We start from the raw sequence: 11,051 nt of genomic DNA on the forward strand, positions 1-11,051 counted from the left end.
TATGCAAGAATTAGACATCACACATCTGACAAACAACAATTGGTAATAATTATAACAAAGTAGTTCTGAAGAACCACTCCCTCAACATAACTCTTACAAGAGTTGTTATCAAGAGTACACCGGAGAGAAGTGAAGGAACCATGTCCTCTACAGTAGATTGGATGAAGACACTTGATCGAGGGAAAACAGATTTCAAGAAGCATAGAAGGATTCCTTGACGAATTACGATTACAGCTAATCCAGTGATGCAAAGAACAAGGAAGAAAATGGAAACATTATCATTTTCAAATACAAGGAAGAAGCTTTGGAAACAGGAGAGCAAAACAGTGTCAAACGCGCAAAGGAAGAACCTAGTAGAACTTAGATTAGAATCTTGAATTCTTGATCTAATCGATGTTGATTTCGGAGAATAAGAAGCAACCATCTGCTCTTATATAAAGGCATCAGTTTGATGTTTTTAAAGACACCCACACATAGAGAGAAGAGAGTGCACAAGGAAGACCAATCAACTGTGTGTCTTCGAATGAGAGAGAGAATCAATTAACAATATACAGCAGAACCTATTCCTGTCAAGTGTTATTCAAAACAGTTCCTGTTGTTCAGTTACACTCATTGTTCTTAATTGTGAACCTTTACATTTCTCATGATTTGTATTAGGTTGGTTTGAGTTGTAAGGGTTTCATCGACGGGCTAGAGTTGTTGAAGCAGCTAGCTACAATCACGTGAATTGTAGAGAAACAGATGTGCTATAATGATTAGCTCCATAGGTTCTACGGTGGATAGCTCCTTGGTTGGTTGCAACTTAAAACTTGTAACTAAAATTTAGTTGCAATTTGAGAAAGTGACCGGGGTTTTGGTGCTCCCCAGAGGAGTTTTTCCACATAAAAATTCTTGTATTGATTACTTTATTCCGCACAAGAACATATCCAGTAAAATTTCACAAGTGAAAATGACATCATAAATATCAAAACCAAAATTATAAGAAAGGAATAATTGGGTTACTATACAACATAACAACTTTTGGCACTAAATTATACAAACAAAAGGCCTAAATTGTAGCAAATCACCAACAAATATTAGCCTAATTTTTTTTCTTGGGGAGAATAGAATGTATACTGACTTTAGCCTTATCTTGGGAGGTAGAGAGGTTGTCTCAGTTGACCCTCGGCTCGACAAAATAATAGGAGTAAAAGAAACCAAGACAGAATACAACACAAGGCATGACAAAGCATACTGAAAGCACATAACAAAAGACAATATATAGTACTGTACAACTGTTTATAATATAGTTTACATTTTAGTCAATCACAAAAAGAATGACATATTCACTTATTTGTCAAATATTTAATAACACTATAAACATTTGACCCATATTCAGTCCATTTATATGACAAAAAGTTACTCCCTCCGTTTCAAAAAGAATGACCTACTTTGACTTGACACAAAGTTTAAGAAAATAAAAAAGACTTTTGAATCTTGTGACCTTAAATTAAAGTTGTATCAAATGTACTAAAATGCTCTTTAATCTTGTGGTCCTAAATATGTCATGTGAAAAGTTGAAATTAAAGTATTGTCAAAAAAAGAAATGGATCATTCTTTCTAAAACGGACTAAAAAGAAAAGTAGGTCATTCTTTTTTAAATGGAGAGAGTAATAAAGATGCACTCATTTTTTTTTATAACCGTGGTGTCGAGGCATCTTGCGCGCACCTTGACTACATGCAGGTAAAGGAAACATTAAGACTCACATATATGTTTTTCTCTTATATGATGACAAAAACTGCAGGAAAAATAGCAGACAGCAAGTATGACTAACTTACTTTTCAGTTGCACATCTTCCACTTTTTCTTGTGTTGGTTGGTGTTGAGGTTATGGAAGGAAAATGACAATCAAGGGTGAGAATGGTATGATAAATATCGAAACCAAAATTATAAGAAAGAAATAATTGGATTACTATCTTGCATAACAACTTTCTACACTAAATTATACAAACAAAAGGCCTAATATTTTCTTTTAAACATTCATCACTTTAACTGTATTTTGTATTGGTGCATTCTCTTCAACAACATACAACTGTCACAGTAGATTGGAAAAAGACACTTGATCCAGGGAAGACAGATTCCAAGAAGCATAGAAGGATTCCTTGAAGCATTAGGATTACGGCTAATCCAGTGATGCAAAGAACAAGGAGGAATATGGAAACATTACCATTTTCAGACACATGGAAGAAGCTCTGGAAATAGGAGAGCAAATGATATTGATAACATATTCAGGCATAATATAATTAAGTAATTAAAAGCATAACAACTTAAAGCTTCTCGATGAAACAGTACACAAAATTCAACATGGAAAGCAGCAACTTCTATCAACAAAAATCCTCCTATATGTTTCAAGTTTCTTTATCAACCAACAAATAACTTATATCCATAACTATATACTTCAATTAATCATTATTTTTCTTTTTGCTTTCATCAAATGTGATCTACTAATATATTGTTCAATTAGCTCTCATATGTACATAGTTGTATATAGTGTAGTTGTAGTAGTAAAACAATGAATCAAAATGCTACAGCTATGCAGGAAATTTTGGTTAAGAGAAACAAAAGAATCAAAAGTTGCACAAAATAATATATAGAATGGTGATTTCAGTGTTTTCTTTAGTCCTGTTCAAGTCAGTGTATAATTATTATGGATCATAAAAGAAGCCATAACAAATAGAAAGATATTTTGACTGAATTGCTAAATTAAAATACAGGTGCACATTTAATATTATCTCTGGACAACCAATTTAAACTTTAAAGCTTATTTAAGTTCTACTCGTGAAGCTTTGCGCTTGACAGAGGCGGAGCTAGCCTCCTTCAAGGGGTTCGGCCAACCTCGTTCGACAGAAAAATATACTATTCTTTGAATATTGAACCCCCTCAGTTGAAATCCTGGTTCCGCCTCCGCCGCTTGAGTGTCAATCTTTTAATGGTCCTGCTCATCATCCATAAAAGCCAAAACAAACATTTAGCTCCTTTTTAGAGAATAGTCATGTGCGTAGATATACTTCTCTACCCCTAATCGTCAAAGGGGAAGTATTTCAAACTCATTTTACAAGGCCAGCTCATGCAACTGATTTTTAGCACTGATACTTCCATGAAATAAATATAAGTATTCATTTTATAAGGCCAGCCATCTAACTCAGATGATGGTATTAAATTATCTAAGTGGTTCTGGGAAAAGCAGGTTATTCGCTAAGCTTTTCCACAAATTGGAAGCGGACAATAGGTAATAAAGCCTCGGTGTAATTGAAGAGGTGAAACCTAAAGCAGATCTTTGGATTTAACATTAATCTCTAATTCGTGGAAAGGAAAAAAAAAAATTATACTGGAACGTTGTAGGAAAGAGTCTAAGATGAATAGTCTTAACAGTGGTAGGGAGAACTCCTCAAGAATTAATTAATTTTAAAGCAAAAATAGCAAGAACTACTCTAACCTTCTCAATAGCACCCAAAAAGGATCGTTGGGCTAAACTGAATGCATTGCTCGCCGGCTGATCATTGGGCTGGCTACCGGTGCTGGTAGCGGATAGAGGAGATGATGAGAGGCGACAGCGCAGACGACACTGGTTTGCTCACCGGCTACATGGCTGTTGTGCAGCGACGGCTGGTGGTGCAATGGAGGGAACGGAGAAAGGAAGAAAGGAGGGGCGACAGACTTGCCGGCGACGCGGCTCACCGGAGCGTGGTGTTCGCCTGTGGTTGAACTTAGAGAGAGAAGAGAGAAGGGAGAGAAAAGGTGCGGCTCATTTTTGCAAAAACAGGAAAATGATTTAGGGTTTTATTTTTGCAAAAACAGGAAAATGATTTAGGGTTTTAGGTATTAGGGTGTTATATGTAGGGTGTTATATGTATGAACAATAAGATTTAATCTCAGTCATCGATCACATGAGATCAATGGTTGTGATTAAAATTGAGAAGGGAATGAAAAAATTGATAAAAAATTAGGTTAGAATTGACATTAATTGAATACAAAAAATAACTAAGAACCAAACAGATTAAGAAATTGAATTGAATTAGGGCTGCTATTTTAATAAATGTACTATTGACGTAATAATAAAAATTAGAAAAATAATAAGATGTCGATATTAAAATAAATTATGTATATAAAATCAATGTTACGTTAAAAAAAATGTTATATAAAACCGTTGACAATAAAATTTGAAATAAATCAATAATAATTATAATAATATAATATATTTGTAAATTGCAAATGTGTATATTTGTAAAAATAATTTAATAAATATCAACAAAATATTATATTTAAATTACATAAAATATAAAATTGCTTGATAAAAATAAATTATCTATTTAGAAAGCATGATTGCAACACATTGGTATTTATTTGATATCAACATAATACGTAATATATATCAATATTTAAAATTAATAATTTTGGTAAAATAGCATCCTAAAAGAAGCATCGGAGGGTCAAAATTGGGTGTCAATACTATAACAGTCGGAATATATATTTCCCAAAATTTACCACCAAATATTTTGACTGTTGTACTCATAAATAGTATCGAAAAAAATATTTTGTAAAAATTAAAAATAAAAAAGTAAATTTTGGTACTAGGGTATTTTTTATATGAAAAATAAGATTTAATCTCAGTCGTCAATCTCATGAGATCGACGGTTGTGATTAAAATTGAAAAGGAAATTGAAAATTGGTTTAAAAATGAACCAAATTGAATTCAAAAATAGGTTAAAATTGACATTAATTAAATATAAGGTTGACTAGAATTTAAATAAAATTGAGAATATAATTGAATTAACTTAGGCTGCTATTTAGATATAATAATAAATTCATAGTAATAATAAATTAAAAAATATTACAAAAATTGTTATTCTTATAATAAATTACGTATGTCACATAAAAAATATTATATAAAAATTACCAATAATAAATTTGAAATAAATATTATAATAATTAAAAAAAAATCAAGGTGACATCTTTTGATTGTTTTCTCTATGAGATTTTGAGAAAATGAATACAACAACTAATCCGATTTAGTCCCACAAATTGAGGTCTATGGAGGATACGATATACGCAGATCTTAGAGGTAAATAGGTTGTTTCCAATAGACCCTCAATTCAAGAAAAATAGTCTGAATCTGTCTAATTTCAAAAAAAATATTAATAAAAATTGATTTAATATTGACCATTGATCAAATATGATGAATGGTTTAGATTAGAATTGAGGAGATGGGTCAACTTGAGATTCAATATTGGCTTAAAAAATGAATTGGGGATTTTGATTGAGTCAAATTAAACTCAATTGACACAAATTGAGTATAAAATGACTAGAATTTAGTTGATAAAATTAATATTAAAAATAAATAAAATTATTATTTTTAATAATTGAGTAGACAGCCATAGTAATAACAACACCAACAACACCAACAACACCTACAACAATAATAATAATAATAATAGACAATGATAATTTAATAATAATAATACACAATGATAGTAAATTATGGGCATGTATACTTGCGAAAATGATTTAATAAATATAGTAACTATATAAATTAATATAAATATAAATTATTTGTTAATTACTTGGCACAATAGATCGCAAAAAAAAGCGACGGATATTAAGACTCGATATAAATGAAATAATAACATAATAATAACACTACTTAAAAAAAGAGGAAAATCGACCATGGTCGGTTTTCCTCAATTTTCGACCACAAAACCGACCAAAATTATTTACAATACAGCCCACCAATCATTTAATATACAATCAACCAACCACCATAAGAATACAAATATTAAAAATCAAATTATTTACAAAATTTATCGAGGTTTCAAATCCAAACTATAAAACATACAAAAAAAAAAAAAAAAACTACAACTCATCATCCGCATCTTCATTCTCAGTCTCACCCATTCTATTATCAATATTTCGTTGATATATCCAGCTATAATCAGGTTCCATCTACACAATCAATCACATCCAAATAATTAGTTCAAGCCACAAAAGTTCACATTTCAAATACCTACATCTAAACATTTTCAAGTCACTAATTCACTTCACAAGTTACCAAACTAAACTTAATTCAAAATGAAAAGTTCACGTTTCAAGTACCTACACTTAAATATTTTAACTAATTCACTTGTCAAGTGACCACAGTTTACTAAAATCAAAACGCAAGTTCATATTTCAAATACCCAAATTCAAAACAAAAGTCACTAATCCATAATTCAAGTACCTAAACATTTTCAAGTTACCAACCTAAACTAATTTCAAAATAAAAAGTTCACATTTCAAGTACCTACACTTCAACATTTTCAAGTCACTAATTCACTCCACAGGTTGCCAAACTAAACTTAATTCAAAATGACAAGTTCACATTTCAAGTACCTATACTTAAACATTTTCAAGTCACTAATTCACTACTCAAGTGACCACACTTTACTAAAATCAAAACGCAAGTTCACATTTCAAGTACCTAAATTCAAAACAAAAGTCGGTAATTCAATTAACTACAATTAAACATTTCAAGTCACTAAGTCACTTCACAAGTTACCTAACTAAACTAAATTCAAAATAAAAAGTTCACATTTCAAGTACCTACAAATAAACATTTTTAAGTCACTAATTCACTTCACAAGTTACCAAACTAAACTTATTTCAAAATGAAAAGTTTACATTTCAAGTACCAAAACTTGAAACATTTTCAAGTCACCAACTCACATCCCACGCTTAACTATATTCAAAACACAAATCCACCTTTCAAGTAACTACACTTAAAAAATTTCGACTCACTAATTAACTTTTCAAGTGACCACACTTATCTAAATTCAAAACACAAGTCCACACTTCAAGTACCTACACTAAAACCTTTTCAAGTCACTTATTCACTTCTCTAGTGACCACACTTGACTATATTCAAAACACAAGTTCACCTTTCAAGTAACTACAATTAAACATTTAAAGTCACTAAGTCATCACTTCACAAGTTACCTAACTAAACTAAATTCAAAATGAAAAGTTCACATTTCAAGTACCTACACTTAAACATTTTCAAGTCACAAACTCACTTCTCAAGTGACCACACTTAACTAAATTCAAAACACAAGTCCACATTTCAAGTACCTACACTTAAACATTTTCGACTCACTAACTCACTTCTCTAGTGACCACACTTAACTACATTCAAAACACAAGCCCACCTTTCAAGTAACTACAGTTAAACATTTTCGATTCACTAATTCACTTCTCAAATGACTACACTTAACTAAAGTCACCTATTCACTTCTCTAGTGACCACGCTTAACTAAATTCAATACACAAGTTCCCCTTTCAAGTAACTACACTTGAACATTTTCGACTAACTAATACACTTCTCAAGTGACCACACTTAAAGTAAATTCTACACATTCATGACAATTTATATGTCAAAAGTCAAAACTTTATTTACCTATTAACTTTGTAGGTCTTAAAACCTAATGTTACTTCCTATATTGTGTAACTCTCTCATTACAACTTCCTAATAATCACATTCTTGCAAATTTGTACCCACTAACACAAAAATATAATTCACATTAATAATATAATTTCTTCAATATTAAAATGTACACCAATAATAAGTTATTCAGTATACTTCCATAACAAAACAAAGACTAAATTCAAAATGAAAAGTTCACATTCCAAGTACCTACACCTAAACATTTTCAAGTCACTAAGTCACTTTACAAGTTACCAAACTATAAACTAAATTAAAAATGAAAAGTTCACATTTCAAGTACCTATGTTTAAACATTTTCTAGTCACTAACTCACTTTTCAAGTGACCACACTTAACTATATTCAAAACACAAGTCCACCTTTCAAGTCCCTACACCTAAACATTTTCAAGTCACCAATTTACTTCACAAGTTACCAAACTAAACTAAATTCAAAATGAAAAGTTCAGGTGTAGGTACTTGATTAGCAATATGAACTAATAAGGACCTCAAGAAAAGAAATAATCAGAACTCCACTCAAATTTAGTAGTTGGAAATCCCTCCATATGCACACAAATTTAAGTTCACATGTGTACTTCATGAATACCAACAAATAGTTTCTCCCTAAGATTCTTTACAAATTTCAAGTTGGCTACAAAGTCTATCAACTTGAATACTTTTTACTTTTTCAAATAAATTTCAACTTAAGGTGCAATATTAACAGGTAGCACCAGAAACAATACTAACAATAGCACCTCTTTTCCTCTGAACCATACCAGGTAAAACAGCTTGAGTAACCTTAGTAGTTCCTTCAACATTAACTTTAATCAAATCAGCCAACAATTTATCATTCACTTAATGAAAAAATCTAGCATAAGGATATGAAACCCCAACGTTATTAATCAAAACCCCAATATCTAATCCTTCAATTATCTCCTTAATCTTCTTAACCCCTTCATCCAAATCACCAGAGAAAGCAACCACCACTGTCTTAATCTCGATTTTCCCATATTTAACCTTAATTGTATCAAAAACATCCTTAAGTTTATCAGGATTACGACCCACAAGTATTAAATTAACAAGTCCACCCTTCAAGTACATCAGAGTGCCTAGCTATTAGCAAACTATTCACCTCTCTCATAAGGCATATTTTATACAGCAGAAGAAAATTGAAGTCATGGATGAAGCCACCTTCCGGATATGAACTTCACTTTTGAATCAAAGAAAAAATTAGAACAACTAATTCCATTTCATTAACCAATTAAAGCGCCATTAAAGTATGTCGGACACTACATCCATTCAATAAGCAAGTTTAACTATCATATGATACAACTACAACATAAATAGTACAATATTAAAGTAAGAGTAAATCTTACCAATGCTTGGCATATTCGCAGTTGATTGAGATTGCGAGGATGAAGCTCGTGCAGATGCTTTGTCAGACAACAAAAACTTGTAGATGGAGCAACAACACTAGGAGTTGAAGCTGAAGAAGTGGACGCCGGAAATGTCAGAGAAAAACCAGTCCTAGAAGTTGTAGAAGAAGCTCTAGTAGGCTCAAGCCATGTGCAACCTGATGCTCAAACTACTCTCCACAAGGAGATCGGAGAGGCGGTGGCTCGTGGGAGTTCGCCGGCGTAGAGGGGAGAGAGAGATCGTAGAGAGAGAGATCCTAGAGAGAGAGGAGTTGCGGCTGTTGAAGTGAGATTTGGGTTAGGGATTGTGTTTTTGGTATCTTAAAAGGAAAGAGGGGAAAGATTAATCTCAACCCTTGGATCAGATCGATCAATGGCTAGGATTTAAAATTGTGGAGTTAGAATTTGGCTAGAATTATAAGAAAATAGGCCAAAAATGATAATAATAATAATAAAAAAAAAATGATAATAATAATAATAATAATAAAAAAAAAAAAAAATAATGTGTTTGGTCAATTACGAGTATGCACATGTACAAAATAATTTAATAAATTTTAATAAAATTACGTAAAGTGTCATATTTGAATTAATAAATATTATAAAATTAATGGTTGAGATCTAAATATTAAGATTTTGATTAAAATTAGATGAAAAATTAAATTGAGTCTAATTAGATACAATTTGGCTAGAATTATAATAAATCAGGTAAAATTAATCTAAAATTGTATGAACTGATACAATTGAGCTAGAAAATACACAAATTTAAAAAATGCATGTTATTTTAATAATAATAGATAATATATTTTGTAAAATAATTGCGAATGTGCATGTTTACAAAAATAATAATATATTACTGCATATTATATATGTAAAGAGAGAGATAAAAGTGATACATACTTCTATTTTAACAATAAATGTATCGTTATATGCTTAATATCAAAAATAAGTCACAACATAATCGAGAAGCCAACAAGTATAGAAAACTAAGTTATCCAAGCATAGAAAATCACTTTTTGATTGAATGATTGGATAAGCTCCAATAATGAGGAAAAACAGAGAAATCGTTTGAAATTATATGCTTGCAAACACCTTTATATTTCTTTCCATTCTAACTCACCCAAAAAATAAAGAAATTATATGCTTGCAAATCCCTTTTTTTAATCATTGCGCAATTTCATGTGCTTGAGGGTAGCCAAGCTGCTGCTCCGTCTCCCAGTTCAACTTCGAGGCAACTCTTTCATGACAAGGAACATATTCCTCGAGTTTCTCGACAAACTCAGTTGATGTTGGCACAGATACGATGATTTGGCGAGCATTGGGATTGATAAAGCCTTTCTCCACAACTTTGTCAATAAATGACAATAATGAATTATAATATCCATCCACATTCAGCAATCCTACCGGTTTATCATGGATGTCAAGTTATGCCCAACTAATTACTTCAAGTAGCTTATCAAGTGTGTCATAACCACCTGGTAAAGCAATAAAAGCATCAGAGTGCCTAGCCATTTCTGCTTTTCTTTGATGCATATCTGCAACTACCTTTACTTCTCCTACTGTTTCACCAGTTAACTCTCTAGGCATGAGTGTCTTGGGAATAACTCCAATAACGTGCCTACCATCATTATGAACTGGTTGTGAAACCAAATCCATTAGGCCTATGCTACCTCCTCCATAGACCAAATCAATATTTCTTAAGACCAATTCTTTGCCTAGCTCAATAGCAGCATCATGATAACTACTTTTCTTCCCTTGACTATTCCCACAAAACACACAAATTCTCTTGAATTTTAACACCATAACATCACTTTCCATTTTCATTTTCTTAAAGTTTTTCTACTTTTTTCTCTATAGTAACGCTGCGTCACTTAAACATTATGTGAAAAATGATTTGAAAGTGTAGAGTATTTATAGAATTTTTTTGGGGTTTAAAAAAATATTTTAATTGGCCATTTAGTTGTTTTGGGCCCCCAATAGTCATATATCCGTTGGGCCCAATGACCATTTTTTAATTAAATTCAATTTTAAAAAAAAATCTTATAAATATTTTTTAATTATATTTTTATTAAAAAAAAACGATCATAAGTGGTGGATTTTTAAAAAAATAAATTTAAAAAATTTAGAAACCAACCACAAGTGGTCGATTT

General features: G+C 31.3%; 2 long non-coding RNA genes and 1 pseudogene across 2 annotated transcripts; all 3 read right to left on the reverse strand.

Moving 5' to 3' along the window:
• Positions 1-2,603: 2,603 nt before the first annotated feature.
• LOC107863820 lies at positions 2,604-4,053 on the reverse strand. Its single transcript, XR_001672451.2, has 2 exons — positions 3,476-4,053; positions 2,604-2,974 (listed from the first exon to the last, which is right to left on the reverse strand). It is a non-coding gene; the product is annotated as an uncharacterized LOC107863820 (long non-coding RNA).
• A 1,595-nt stretch (positions 4,054-5,648) lies between these two features.
• LOC107863821 lies at positions 5,649-9,225 on the reverse strand. Its single transcript, XR_001672452.2, has 2 exons — positions 8,866-9,225; positions 5,649-5,979 (listed from the first exon to the last, which is right to left on the reverse strand). It is a non-coding gene; the product is annotated as an uncharacterized LOC107863821 (long non-coding RNA).
• An 840-nt stretch (positions 9,226-10,065) lies between these two features.
• LOC107866332 lies at positions 10,066-10,725 on the reverse strand (annotated as a pseudogene).
• Between the last annotated feature and the right edge of the window lie 326 nt (positions 10,726-11,051).

The sequence above is a fragment of the Capsicum annuum genome, chromosome 3 (assembly GCF_002878395.1).
Source record: "Capsicum annuum cultivar UCD-10X-F1 chromosome 3, UCD10Xv1.1, whole genome shotgun sequence".
In the NCBI taxonomy this organism is placed as follows: Eukaryota; Viridiplantae; Streptophyta; class Magnoliopsida; order Solanales; family Solanaceae; genus Capsicum; species Capsicum annuum.